Source organism: Melospiza melodia, chromosome 2 (genome assembly GCF_035770615.1).
Source record: "Melospiza melodia melodia isolate bMelMel2 chromosome 2, bMelMel2.pri, whole genome shotgun sequence".
Classification (NCBI taxonomy): Eukaryota; Metazoa; Chordata; class Aves; order Passeriformes; family Passerellidae; genus Melospiza; species Melospiza melodia.
In genome coordinates, this window is record NC_086195.1 from 86,190,280 (window position 1) to 86,204,060 (window position 13,781).

Sequence of the window (13,781 nt, forward strand, 5' to 3'; positions counted from 1 at the left end):
TCAATTTAAGACTTCCTGTTCTATACAACGCTCTTACAGAGGACTGCTTCTTAGGTTGAGAAAAAAGTTTGAATAAAACCATGCTACAGTCATGTGGTCATTTCACACATAAGCCTCTTGCCATGCCTTAAGAACTACAGTTAAGTTAAATGTCTTAACAACTCATGAACCCAAATGCTAATGATAAGCAAACACTGAGAAGTGTTTGTTCAAATTCAGTATCTCGGAAAATGAGGGAACCAAGTTGACCTACTGGAAAAAAGGAATAAATGCATCAGCTTTCTACTTTTTCTCATGTTATATTCAGGTGCTATTTGAGTCTCATCTACCTTCTCAACTGTTTGCCCCCACTAAACCCTTGGTTCCAACTGTGACCTCAGGAGGTGTTCTTTCAGAAGGGCTGCCAGTTGCCAACAACTAGGCAATTAAGAAATTTTCAGAGGAATAGATCTGGCAGGTTGGCAATGAGAATCAGGACTATCACACATAGTGGGTCAATCCCAATGTTAAAAACTACCTGCATATTCCAACCATTGGTTTCCTCATAGCCTAAGCTTTGTAATAAATTATTTCGGTTGTCCTTGCACAAATGCTTTACACACTCTGAACCAACAGATGGGCTCAAAGGGCACAAAATTAAAGAAAAAATTTATTAGAAGACAATGTTTTTCAATGAGCAAGCTACTTCAGGGCTCTATGTCTTGCAAGATATATTATTAATATCCTAAGCCTAATATTCAAATTGATTAAGGCCAACAGCTTCGTTTGCCATCACCAAAGGAGTGATAAAATCAGTGCCATTGAGCAAATGAGTAATTGGTGTCTCCCATGTTTGACTGTGAGAAACACCCCTCAGCCTTGACCAAAACAATCCCAATTGTTCAATACAGTTTACATAAACAGAAGTTGACATGTTCTGAAATAAAATCAAGGAGGCAGATACTGTTACTTTTTGACAGCCAACACAAGACTAAATAATACAAAGTGCACATTAATCTGCAAACAGAAGACATAAAAATACAAAAAATAGAATAATCAAAAGATCATTAGGTTCTAAACATATTAATTTTAATTTAGGAGCCACATACATTTGCAGTTGTCTGCAGAATAGTAAAGCACTGAAAATTTATTTATAGCACAGATACATAGACCTAATTTAGAAGTGGCCTCTCTCATTGATTTCCAATAAAAAGACAAAAAACCAGCAAGCACTAGCTTTGTTTCAACCACTCATAATGATGTGACCATTAAGAAAAAAAAGATGTATTCAAACCAGCTGTAGAACATGGGAGAAAATAGAGGAAAACTTACAGATGCTCTTTGACTTGCAGAAGTTTGTATTAAACCAATGATTATACAGCTGGACCCTGATGCTGCAAAGCTGTAGGTGATGTGCTCAGCAACTTCTCAGAGCAGTCCACGTGCTGGACCAGCACAGACACCTAAGGCAAATGTGGGGCCCTAGCTGAAATTATTTACCCTACTTTGGTTACAGCTCACAACTGACTTTGTTACACTGACACAGGATCATATGCTTATGTATAAATGCAGGATTTATACTTGTAAATCCTTCAGAAGTATCTACATAAAGTACAGGGTGTGTGTTTTCTTATATATGTAAAAAAAAGACTAATCTCTGCTTTTCCCATGCACACTACATCCCATTTCAGTGAAATGAACAAGAGCGTTTGCTGTGGCATTTCACTCTATATGTTAAATGCAAAATACAGCTTAGTGGCCACATTTTAGGATTGAGAACACACCATCACTGCTTCCATGTTAAAAAAATTCTGTCAGTTATTTCAATTCCCATCCATTTTCAGTGAGAACCTGTTATTCAGATTTAAACAATCCCAGAATGCACAATTCAGAAACTGTATCTCTCAAGCAATTCCTATGCCAAGAAGAATGGATTTTTCTTAGGTCTGCTGTTATCTTTACTTAAACCATCTCTAATACACTCCCTTCAAAAAAAAAAAAAAAAAGTTTAGACGAAGATATTTTCTCTTTCAGCTTTATTAATTTTGGATAAGGGGCAAGAAGAAGTGTGAGTCAGCGTCCTTTCTTCCACACGTTTATGCTTTCATCAATACTATCTGTAATTCCCAAATACATCCTCAAAACCGAAATAGAGCTCCCCTATAGCTCCACAGTCCTGGTATGTAGAGAAAAGCGTGTCTAAACCACAAGGTCAGAGCAGACAAAGAAATGCTAAACAATTTGATCTGATGTTTCCGTTTGTGTGTATAAATATATAGTCTTATACAGGCAAATACGCAAAAAAGGACACGCCCCTGAAAAACCACCATGCCAACACTTCACACCCTAACATCTGTTAAAGAATTATTTATAATACAGGTGTGGGTGAGCATTTCCATGAAAAAAACACGCATGCTGATCAAAAAAAAAACCCACCACACTACGCCGCGATGTGACTGGGACCCAGCGCAGACCATTCGGCGACTAAGCAGAGCCGGATGACCACTAGCCACCGGGGGAGGGCGGCGGGTCTGGTGGGGGAACACGGATGCATGCGGCAGCGGGCTCACGAAAAGATGGGGTTTATTCTGCTGGGGTAGGGGAACCGTGTGTGACATACGCCCATTCCTCCGGAGCTGGCACCGGGCACCTCAGCCCCCCGCGGGATGCCCGAGCCGCGGGGCACCCGGGGCAGCGTCGCGCCCGCTCCCGGGGGCCGGACCCGCTCCCGCAGCCCGGCACTCGCTCCCCCGGGCCAGACCCGCTCCCGCAGCCCGGCACTCGCTGCACACCCGGGGCCGCTCCAGCTCCCGCAGCCCGGCACTCGCTCCACACCCGGGGCCGCTCCAGCTCCCGCAGCCCGGCACTCGCTGCACACCCGGGGCCGCTCCCGCTCCCGCAGCCCGGCACTCGCTCCGCACCCGCGGAGCCGCCCGCGGCGCCCGGCGGAGGCCGCCGCCCCACACAATGGGCACAGGTGCATCGCTCCGCGCCGCGACCGCGCCCCGGCGGCCCCTCACGCCGCAGCCCCCGCGCAAGGCAGGGCAGGACAGCGCAGGGCAGGCACGGCCCCGGCCCCGGCCCCGGCGCTTACCTGTTCTCCGCAGCCTGGCGGGCACCTCCTCACTCAGACCGGCCGGCCGGGCGCGGAGGGAAGGCGGCGGCTCGGAATGGGAAGCGGCCAAAGAGCGGCGGCTCCCGCCCTCCCCCCGCGACCACCCGGCTGTAGGCGCAGTAGTTGCCGCAGAAAGCGGCTCTGCTGCCTTTGTTACGCCTCCCCTGGCTGTAGCGCGCTGCTGGGGAGCCCGGGCTGCAGCTGCTTCGCCTTTCTTCTGCTGCTGCCGGTTGCAGTGATTTGCATTAGCCCGGCCCTCATTGAAATGCGGCTCTTCACACCAGCCTCTCCCAGGCGCTCTCCAGAGGGCGGCGCCGCCGCCGCTGTCTCCCCCTCTCTCCCTCCCGTTGCGGGCCCGCTCTTCCATGGGCGCTGCGGGAATGCCGGAGCCGCTCCGGGCAGCGCGCCGGGTGCCAGCCGAGCCCTGCCGAGCCCATCGGGCACCATCCCGGCGGGATCTCCCCGGGGCACATCCCGGCCCGCCCGGCGCCTCCCTCCGCCCCGGGCAGCCCCGGCCCGTGAGACGTGCCCGATCCGGAGCTGCCTGTGCCCGGGACAGAGCTGTGCCTGCCGAGGGGGGCATCTGGCCCGAGTCCGAAAAGCGCCTTGGGAAGTAATTTTAGCACATGGGTATGTTGGATGTCCAGGAGGTTCGCCTGGGCGCGAGGTGCTGAAATCCCACCGAGTTCCCAAAGCCCCATGACGTGACTTGGGTGCTGAATGTGGGATTGATGTGGAATTTAGGCATTAAAACCAGGAGCCATGCTTATTCATACCACTCGCTTAGTTACAACTGACCTTGGAGGTGACTAAATTCCATAGATGCTACAGGTTTTAGGATGAAAATTCTCAGAATGTGTATTTGGCTAAAGGCATCTCAGGCTTCATTGGAGTCACCCAACCCCTGAGCCCATCAGGTCTTGGAGCATATTTGCCAAGTCAACCTCCACACAAAACTTCAGCCCTACTTGGTGCTTGTCCTCATAGGCTTGTTATTCTTCACTTTAGTGTAAAAATTTCAGTGGTGAGATCCTTCTCTCAATGAAGGATCTGGTTTGCTCCTCTTTGTGCAGCAAAGACTTCAGCCCTCTTCTGCTTGTCAGGTAAACAGCCTGTGGTCCAGGGGGACATGGAAGAGAAGAAAACACAGTCTGTCCCTTCTGTTGGAGCTGCTCCACTCTAAAAGAATTAAAAATGCATTAGGTCAGAGAGAGGGAATTAGTCTGTAACCTCATGGTTATGGCGCTCATTTGGGAAGGACAAAAGATGGCTTTGTGTGTCTGTATTACGGACAATTTATGTGTTTATATCCATAAATCCAGGGACAATCAGTGGAGCAGGGACTTAAGCCCAGGGTGCCCTGCTCCCTTTGACAGACCTTTAATCAGAATAGAGGCTCCTGTTTAATCTCTCTGAAGGCAAACCAAGCCTTCCATCTACAAAAAATGTAAGAGGCTCAAAAGAAGAGGATGGAGCACTCCCTTTCTTTTCTTATCCCCCAGAGAAGTCCACATGTAGGTTCTCAGGAGACAGGAGATTCCCTAAAGGAGAAAAATTAATTGTTGCCTTGTCTTCATCATCCTGGAGGAGTTTTTTTAATCACTAAAGAACAGAGCAAACAGGAGTCTTCTGGCTACACATTTTCCCCTAGATTTGAAAGAGAAATGAGCACCTATAACCTTCAGAAAAACCTCTGCTCAAATGAGTAATAGTATTAAAATACCTGAACATCAAAAAGAGTCAGAATTCAATGTCCAATTGTGTCCTCAGCACACTCTTACCACCTAGCTTAGTTTTTTGGGGTCTTGTTCTAAGGCACTTAACTCTTCCCCGATGGACAATGAGGTGCAGAGTCACTTTATAGTAAAGGCTTGTTTTTCAGGTGCCAGTTCCTAAAAAATGAGCACATCCACATTGAGTATTTCAGCAACTTTTTAGTCTGTTGGGTTTGAAAATGTCCTGGTCTGTGCTTAGACAAAACAGATACCAGTGATATTGGTAACTTTGGTATATGTAGGTGGAGAATGGAAACTAATATTAAAAGAATTCTGGTAGTCTTACAACAAAACTTTATTCTTTAAACCACTTCTTTTGTAGGTCAACAATCAAATAAAATATTCATGACAGTCTTAAATTATAAGAAAAAGCAGACAATCACATAGATTAGAGATGGAAGATACCACTGTGGTCCTGAAAAAGGAGTGTTTTTTAACATTCTTTAGTGCTATTTTGTTCAATTCATTGTAAATGTCTCATTTAAATATCTCGGGGCTTCTGCTCCCCAAAGGAAACATCCTTTTAAAGTTGAATTCCTCCAATGATAAAGAATTTTTTTTTTCTGATGATCAGGTTAATGGAAGTTGCTTATGTTTCGACTCATTACTTTAGCTATAGTGCCCTGTATTCACGTACATAATTTATTTCTCCCATTGGTGTTTACATCTCTCTGACATGTATTATTAACATCTAGCCTAAGTGTTCAAAATATTTCACAGATGTTCAAGAATGACTTTCACTCTGACTATATCAAAGAAGGTCAAAATAAAAGAATACAGTATAAATTAAGGCAAGAGTATAAAACCAGTAGGAAAGTATCTTTTAAAATATGTTGTTTTGTTCATTTGAAGTTTTGTGTCTAACATAAAGACACAACACACTAGTGTAGTCTGTTTGTCAAGCATTCTGACCATGCTTTTATTTTTAAAGCACTTTAAAATATGCTTTACCTTTTTTCTTGTGTTTGTTCTCCATTTGAATTAAAACAATGCAATTCCAAATAGAAACAAAACCTGAATAAAACATTTCAACAGCTATAGAATAATCCTGTTAACAAAGTATGCTGTTTTCCTAATAGAAAATTGTCTTTCCTTGTTGGACAGACTTTGAAATATTGTGTATTTCTAAGACCCCTGTAAATGCATCTTTATAAACCACAGTACAGTCATTTAACTTTGGACAAAGTAACTTTGACTTCTCATCTCTGTTGATCAAGTTTTTCAGATTTAGAAATCTTCCAACAGTTTCAGCTTTTCTGAACATTTGTCATTTTTGAGCACCTTTGTCAAAGTAGAATCAGATAGAGTTATGTCACCACCCAACACTCCTGTATCTTGAAGGCTGTACCAAATGCTTTGGAACATTGTTCTGGGAGCTTCTCTTTAGTTGGCTAACCACTGTGACCCCTAATTCCTTTTCAGAGTCACTGCTTTCCAGGACACAGTCTCCAGTCTTCTAAACGTGACCTACATTCTTTGTTCCTGCTGAATGACCTTGCATTCAGCTGTCTCAAAAAGCACGTTCAAATGATCCTGGCTCACTAAAGGATGTCAATTTCCCTACAGAAAAACTGTTTTTTCTTTGCATTATTTAGTGCTTTATGCATTTCATGTCATCTTAAAATTTTACCATTAATGTTGTTAAATATTTCTTCAGAGCCCTCATAAATTTATGCAGCAGCAGAGGACAGCGTTTTCTGAAATGCGGGGCTCAATCCCCCACGGCAGCGGCGTCAAGGGTGTGTTTACAGCTCCCTCCACTTCTCATCAGAGAGGCGCTCAGCTCTCAGGATGCCACACCAAGGGGGCCAAGGGAGCTGGTGCTGTGGCTGCTGCATATGCCCAGCTCAGCCACAGCCGGTGCCAGCTCCCGGCAGGGATCCGAGCCCCTGGAGCGGCACCAGCCAGCTGGGCACTGCGGAGTCTGGCACCAGCCTCACGTCGGGAAAAACCCACTTCTGAGAAACAGCAGGACCCTGCAAATTCCTCGGGCATTACCCAAGGGATGGTGGTTAGCTGTCCGTACTTGCGTTTGTAGATCCACCATTTAGCTGCTTCACAATTAATTATTGTGTGTTGCACTGATTTTGTGCAATGCCAGTCACTTAATTAGGTTGATATACTGCAGGATGTCTGTCACTTTAGAGACACGTATGTCAGTGCAGTCATCTTCATCAATCATATCCAACAATTTCACCCAGAAAGCTGCCCAGTTTGACATGCTCATTGTCACTAATCACACAATCATTTTTGGTATTGATTACATCAAATACCAGGACTCCATTTGTTTTACCTGCTAGTGATTCCAGCACAGATAGAATGATAAAATCAAGGTCATATTTTTTGTGTTGTCCTTGGCTTTATCTATGTTTTACATCCTTAACACACCAGAATTTATTGAATAGCAACATTAATTGTTCAGGCAGACGAGTAATAATTTCTTTTTAAATTACTCATGTACTAAAAATTATTTCCATATTATTTTAGGCAAAAACATATGGCATTCATGATTGGGATGGGGCCATATTATGAAGAAATATTAGTTGAATGTTTCTGTCTGTTCTTCATTGTTATTGTAAAATTTCTGTGTTAATTTCTCATATGTTTGTCATTGATACTTCCTTTGTCACAGACTTAAAATAATGGGTAACAGAAAAGTTTTTGCTAGATTATCTGTCTTGTATTTCTCTTCATTGAGACTGTGTTCAAAAAAAAAAAAAAAACTCTCTCTAATTGCACAACTGGATTCTTGAATCTGGTAAAATCATTCATTGTTACAGACTCTTTTCCTCATTTGTTTTCTTTTAAATGACTTCTCGAAGAAATGAATCTTTTTAAACTGCAGACCAGGAGTTAATTCTCTTTACATAGAGCAGATATAATTACATGCTGGTCATTGGATAAAACATTCTTAAGATTATTTCTACATCTTTGTCCTCTGGAAAGAGGTCTCATTGTAAAGGGAACACATTCAGTATTGGAATGTTATATTATTTCACTTTCTGATATTCCATGAATGCTTTAACGATGTCAAAGAAAGACCTTCTGCTGAAGCATGGCTTGTCAGACTTATATCTTTTATTTTTCTTTCAGACATATTATTTCAGGTATGAGAAAGGACATGTTTAAAGAGCTGTTTTGCTCATTTGATTTGCCTGTTTTGGTTACCACATTAAATCTAAAGCCCTGTCTTTTGAGTTTATAAATTATAAATGAACCATCCATGTGGCAGGTCAAATCCTACCTGTGAAACAATTCTATCCATCTCCAAATATTCTCCATCATCATGTTGTATAGAAAGATATATATTTGAGTAAACTCTTCCTATAATTTTTCTCCTTTGTTGCCAAGAAGCTGAATTAAAATAATTTTGAAATGTAGGATCTGAATTTTTGCTGGTCTTTGGTTTAAACTAGTTAAACAGAATTGATATTATTTGCTGACTGCTAACCTTTAGCAGAAGCAATTTAAATAATTTAGAATATGTATGTTAACAATAACCTCAACTGAATCTCAGTGGTATTCACATGCTCTAGGCTGAAGATTTCAGGACTGTCTTTTTCATTTGGAGAGACAGCTGGAATGTTTTATGAATTTAAATGCATGAACTGTTTTGTTTTGTTGTTTTTTTAAATGACCTAAGAACAGCATATGTGGTGGGTTTTTTTACCAGCATTTTTAAAACAAATTAGAGAGGCTAGGGTTGAGATACAATTTTTACAAATATTACTTTTAAAAAGGAGATGCTTCCCAAAAGAATTTGGAGTGTAAAATTCTTCACCAACTCTTGGCACTTTTGAAGTAAAGCCCCAAATATTATATTTTTGCCAAGTGGGTCTTGTCAATCAGAAGAGGGCTGGAATATCACAGTAGCTCAGGCAGGATTTTATGAGGAGAGGGAGGGAGAGATGGATGTAAGCTCATCCTCAGGTAGGTAATCAGCAGTGTGTGTCCCAAGTCCCTAAGGGATGTGTGAGGGACATCAACAGGAAACACCAGGGAAAACCTCAGGTCATTCAAGGAGGAGAAATGAAGTGGGAAGACTTTGGTGACACAAGAAATGCCTCAAATTTTCACTGCACAGGAATAGTGTTTTCACCTTCTAGATATTATTTTTTGTGGCGCACTGGCCACGCGAGGTTGCCGGGCAGTGTCTGCTGGGTTCCACAGCTCCTGTTACAACTCAATCAGATCCTTTGGGCATTTTTATGAGTGAGGATATGGATGCCATCCTGTCTCACAGTCCATTCCCAGCTTAGGGGTGTAAGGCAAAGCTCTCGCTGTAACTGCTATTCCTTACATTGTCTACACTGATGGTCCTTCCACTCAACCACCCCAGGACAAAGAGCTGCAGCAGGTAGAACTAATTCCATCACTTTTAATTAAAGATTTACCTACATTATTACTGAAAGTAAAATCTTGATTAATTTATAGGATATTCAACCCTCAATCTATCATGGTAGTCTTAGAGATTTCATCCTAATCGTCTAATACCATCAGTGCATGCATAAATAGTAAGTATTATTTTAAGATGCTGAGCAGGAAATAATTTTATTTCCAAATTATTTAAAACATAAGGTCTGGAGAAAGGCTCTTTAATGATATCTCTGGTCATGCTATTTTGGCTATTATTAGCTACCATAAGGTTGGTAAAGTTCATCGGGTAAAAGACAAACAAAAGAATCACAGACATCAATCCTAAATATGACTAAAAAAACCTAAGGTAATATGCAGGCAGTGAAAGTTTTGTATCTGACAGAGCAGACTGCTTTAATTAGCAGTGTTTTAATGGAATAATTGTGACTCTTGTGGCAACATGACTTAAGGTAAAATTGGATCAAAGTATAATATTCCACAGTCATCACAGATTATGTCGGGGATGCACAGACAACTACATCAGCACACACAGAGGAAAAAAGAATGAAAGTTGGAGACTCTCTGAGAGGAACTAAACAGCCAGTAAATGGAGGAGGCATCTAAATGTAGCTGACAGTCTTCTCATCTTCCCCCAGAGAAAAGACTTACATACTTAAAACTGGACTCAGACTTTAGAAACCTAAATACAAAACTGAAATCATCCCAACATACTACCCTTCTGGACAGGGCCAGGCACCTCCAGTTCTACTGTAACAAACCAGAATTAGCCCAAAATTCTTAAAAAACTTGACCTTGAAAAGTCTTCAGCCAGTCTAAAAGACAATGATCTGGGATCATTCAAAATGAAATAACTTTAAGAGCTGCTATTTCAGAATTACTTGTAAAAAACGTGAGGCAAAAGCTCTGGGCTGGCATAGATTGATGTTTTCTGTAATTTTAAAAGTCTCTGGATTGTCAGCTCAGTCCTTTGATAATAAATAGAGCCACTGTAATCTATAGGGTAACCATGTTTGTGGGGGAAAATTAATGAGGTCTAGAAGAGAGTAGGGTAGCTGGTCAATAATGCTTTTTCTGTTTGTCCATGTATGTAGTTACATTTTGAAAGTTTAGGTGCAGTCAATGTGAAATAAATTCACATATAGCATTGCAGAAAAATTTTGATAAAAACATGCTGTTGCTATTAATAGCCATAAAGAAGTCAAAGTCAAAAAGAAATCTTAAGATTACATTCAAATAATTGTTGATAGAAAGGAAATTGGCATTAAGAAGGTTAATCCACATGCTCTTAGATAGTAACAAAATAAACTCTAATTTGCCATGAAAGTGAAATTCAGAGTCCTCTGTTTTGAAGAAATAATTAATTTTGCTTTAGTACACAGAAGTTTAGTGTAAAATATCCCTTGAAAATTTATAAGAAAGGCTGCTTCACATAAACAGAATTATTCCTCATTAAAGCATTAAAGAACCATAAATTTTGTATAGTTTAAGTTTGTGAAGCTTCAATAAAGGAAGTTATTGTGGAAAAATAGCCTTTCTTTAGGGTTAACAATTAATTGATGATATTGTAGTAGATCGTGGCATTAAAACTTGTCTTTTCTTTCTTCCTTTTTGGGTGGTGTAGGCTTAGGGGAAACTGTCTCCAAACAATTCTTGTTTTCTTTCCTCAGTTTAATTTTACCAGGGTTATTACAATAAGAATTATCCAAACAGCAAAAAACCCACTTCTAAGTTTAAAAGAAAAGGTTGTTTTCTTTTTTTTTTAATGCTCTGGAGTGCCATTGTGGAAGCGATCAGACATTAAGAAGATATGTGAAGCTTCCATGGACCCAGAAGCTGTCATAGAAAGTTTCAACCATTTTTCAATCTTGTTAATTCCACAATTATCAGTGAAGAGGAAGATCTTCTCTGTCCTTTTTCAGCTTCCTTTTAAAGTATTTCTAACTATTTTTAAAAATTTCCTTTGTAAGAGGTCTCTCACAATGATGTCAAAGTTTCCATGGTAAGTCAAGGTTTCCCTGTAAAGCCAGGAGACACACACTCATTTCTCAATCTGTAACACTGCTGTCTGCTGTGATGGTAACATCTCACTTTTCTAAGCGGCAAGTTATTTTGAGATTGAAGAGCAACCAATGTCAAGGTGGCAGAGAAAGATTCAGCTAAGCTTTTTTTTTTTTTGGTCACTGAGTCTGCCTTCATTTGTCCTCTGTGGAATCTCACAGTTCTCCTATCCCTCAAGCACTCTTGGAGCTGAAGCACTCTATCATCCAAGACTTACCCAAAAGGACTGGGTGAGTCTGAGTCAGTAACCTGTGAAGTGTCGCACAGTGAAGCAGGTCCTGCCTCTCTTCATCCCTGTCTGTCCCTCATGCATTTGTGCAGTGTAGCACTTTGCTTTCCCAGTCTATCACGTTCCCCAGAGGATATCTTAGCTCTGCAGTTCCTCTCTTCCCTCCCTTCCTCCCTCTGCTCAATCACATGCTATAAGGTGCCAGACACATCCCACACCATACCCCAATCTGTACTGCTCTCTCATGCACAGGAGAAAATACTTCTGGAATGTACAAAGATGTGAACCCTTGTTAAAAACAAAATATTATTTATTTTGAAGAAGAAATAAAGCTCTTAGAAAGATTCTTTTTAACAATCTAAAGACATGCTTACATTACTTTAAGCCACAAAATTTTGTGATAGTCATCCGTGAAGCCTCAGTTTTATCCAAAGATATCAAGAAATGTTGACTATGTCTCAGTTTTGTCCTTGCAAACTTGTTTTTGCCTCTGGCTTGCAGGGTCCTTTTTCTGCCCTGCTATCATTATGTCAGCCTGTGTTCTCAAGCTATGACTCTTCTGGCCTGGCCTTCTCAACAAGGGTCTTCAGGACCTATGGCTGTGGTCACTGACCCTTAGCAGTTTATACGTCTGTAAGAGTAGCTACACCAAGGTACCTTTCTGCCTCTTTCCTCAGGCACAGTGCTGCCAGATGTCTGAATATAGCAAACATCCCATTAACCAAGAAAAACACATAATCTCTCTCAGAACAGCGCTAAATTTAACATGGTCATTAAAAAAATGCTGCTAGGGATTCATTTCATAAACCAGCTACTATTCTGCAGCCTACAAAACAAAAGACTAGCATGCCATCTTAATTACACCAAATAATTATGAGTTGCAATCAGAGACTCTTAAGATACATTTACTCCAGAAACTGAGGGGAGCATATGAAAAGGGGAGGGAATTAAAATGAAGTTGATCATAAAGCTGAGATTTTCCTTACTATGCATGTTACCATGTCAACCTGAGTTATGCAGCATCACATTTGAGATCTATTCAAGACCCCTTCAAAAGCTTAGCAACTAACCAGGATATTATAGATGGATTTTCAGCTGATTTTGACATCTTTTGCAAGATAAATGCTACTTAACCACATTCTTTTTCTGGTTTAATATCAAATACAACTGAGCAAATGTTTAATTATATCCATGCAGATGGTTTATTATGTAAGCGATAATTACTTGTCCCACTTTTTAAGTACTAAACCATTCAGAAAACATGAGGCACAATCATTTTAAGACAGCAAGTAACTTAATATAAAGTATTATTTCTTGCACATAGCGGAGAAGAACATGAAACCTCAATATCCTGTATGTGTATAAGTCTCAGATGGTTTAATGGGGATTCTTTTTTGTTACTGTGTGAATATTTCCCCTGTTCTAGCTGCCTTCTTAATGTCAGCATAGCTTTCCACTGCTGTCTGACAGTGGCCTAAAGCCTTTCATTGAAAATTGAACCAATGTAAAGTTTGACAGCTAATCTTTGACAGAAAATGCACCTTTCTTTATTTTTAAGAACTTAAATATATATAATGATCTTTATAATTCTATATAATGTTCTTATATAATTTAAAATACCTTACATGTGTTATGAGAAGTATTAGTTACAGTTTCAGCATAGATGTGAGCATTATATAAGCTGGTACACAACAAAAGTTGGTAGATATATGCTATTAAAGAATTTCAACATTTTTACCTGTTTCCCATGTTAGTTGAGCTACTTAAATGTTTTGATGAACAAAAGATGCAAAAAAATGACTTAAAAGCAAAACAAATGTACCAGCCTGAAATTATTTAAATTTTCACTCTTAGTAAAGGACCTGGACTTATTTTAGTAAAACACTGTGTTAAACCTGCAAAAGGGAATAACTCCAGAAATGATAAATCCATTGTACAATATTATGATAATCACTTAACTACATGAAAGTCACCAATAATGTAAATTTACCATCAGATACAGAAAGTTCCTTCGCTCCTAAGACAGATGCTGAAATAATTGTTCTCAGAGCAGCAGAGCAAATGGAGTTTAGCCAGTTGCACATCTTGCCTATGTTGTTTCTTGGATGTCCAATGATGAGAGAGTTTCCTAATCTTTTCCTCATCACTGACACAAATACTCTCTCTCTATTCAGGTGTCTTATTTCATAACATTTTCAGGAATTCAAAATAGATTTGTTCTCTTCTCTTCTGCAGTTTGATTACAGTT

At 40.6% G+C, this 13,781-nt stretch overlaps 1 protein-coding gene across 3 annotated transcripts in view; it reads right to left on the bottom strand.

The window, feature by feature from the left end:
• Positions 1-3,355, bottom strand: part of DCLK1 (doublecortin like kinase 1) — a 237,122-nt gene extending 233,767 nt beyond the window's left edge. For 2 of the 3 annotated variants that reach the window (XM_063149170.1, XM_063149171.1), the window contains exon 1: positions 3,074-3,354. The gene's annotated coding sequence lies outside the window, so the exon portion shown is untranslated. Of the gene's footprint in view, positions 1-3,073 lie in introns of all 3 variants that reach the window. The other variant, XM_063149174.1, reaches the window with a different exon arrangement.
• Between the last annotated feature and the right edge of the window lie 10,426 nt (positions 3,356-13,781).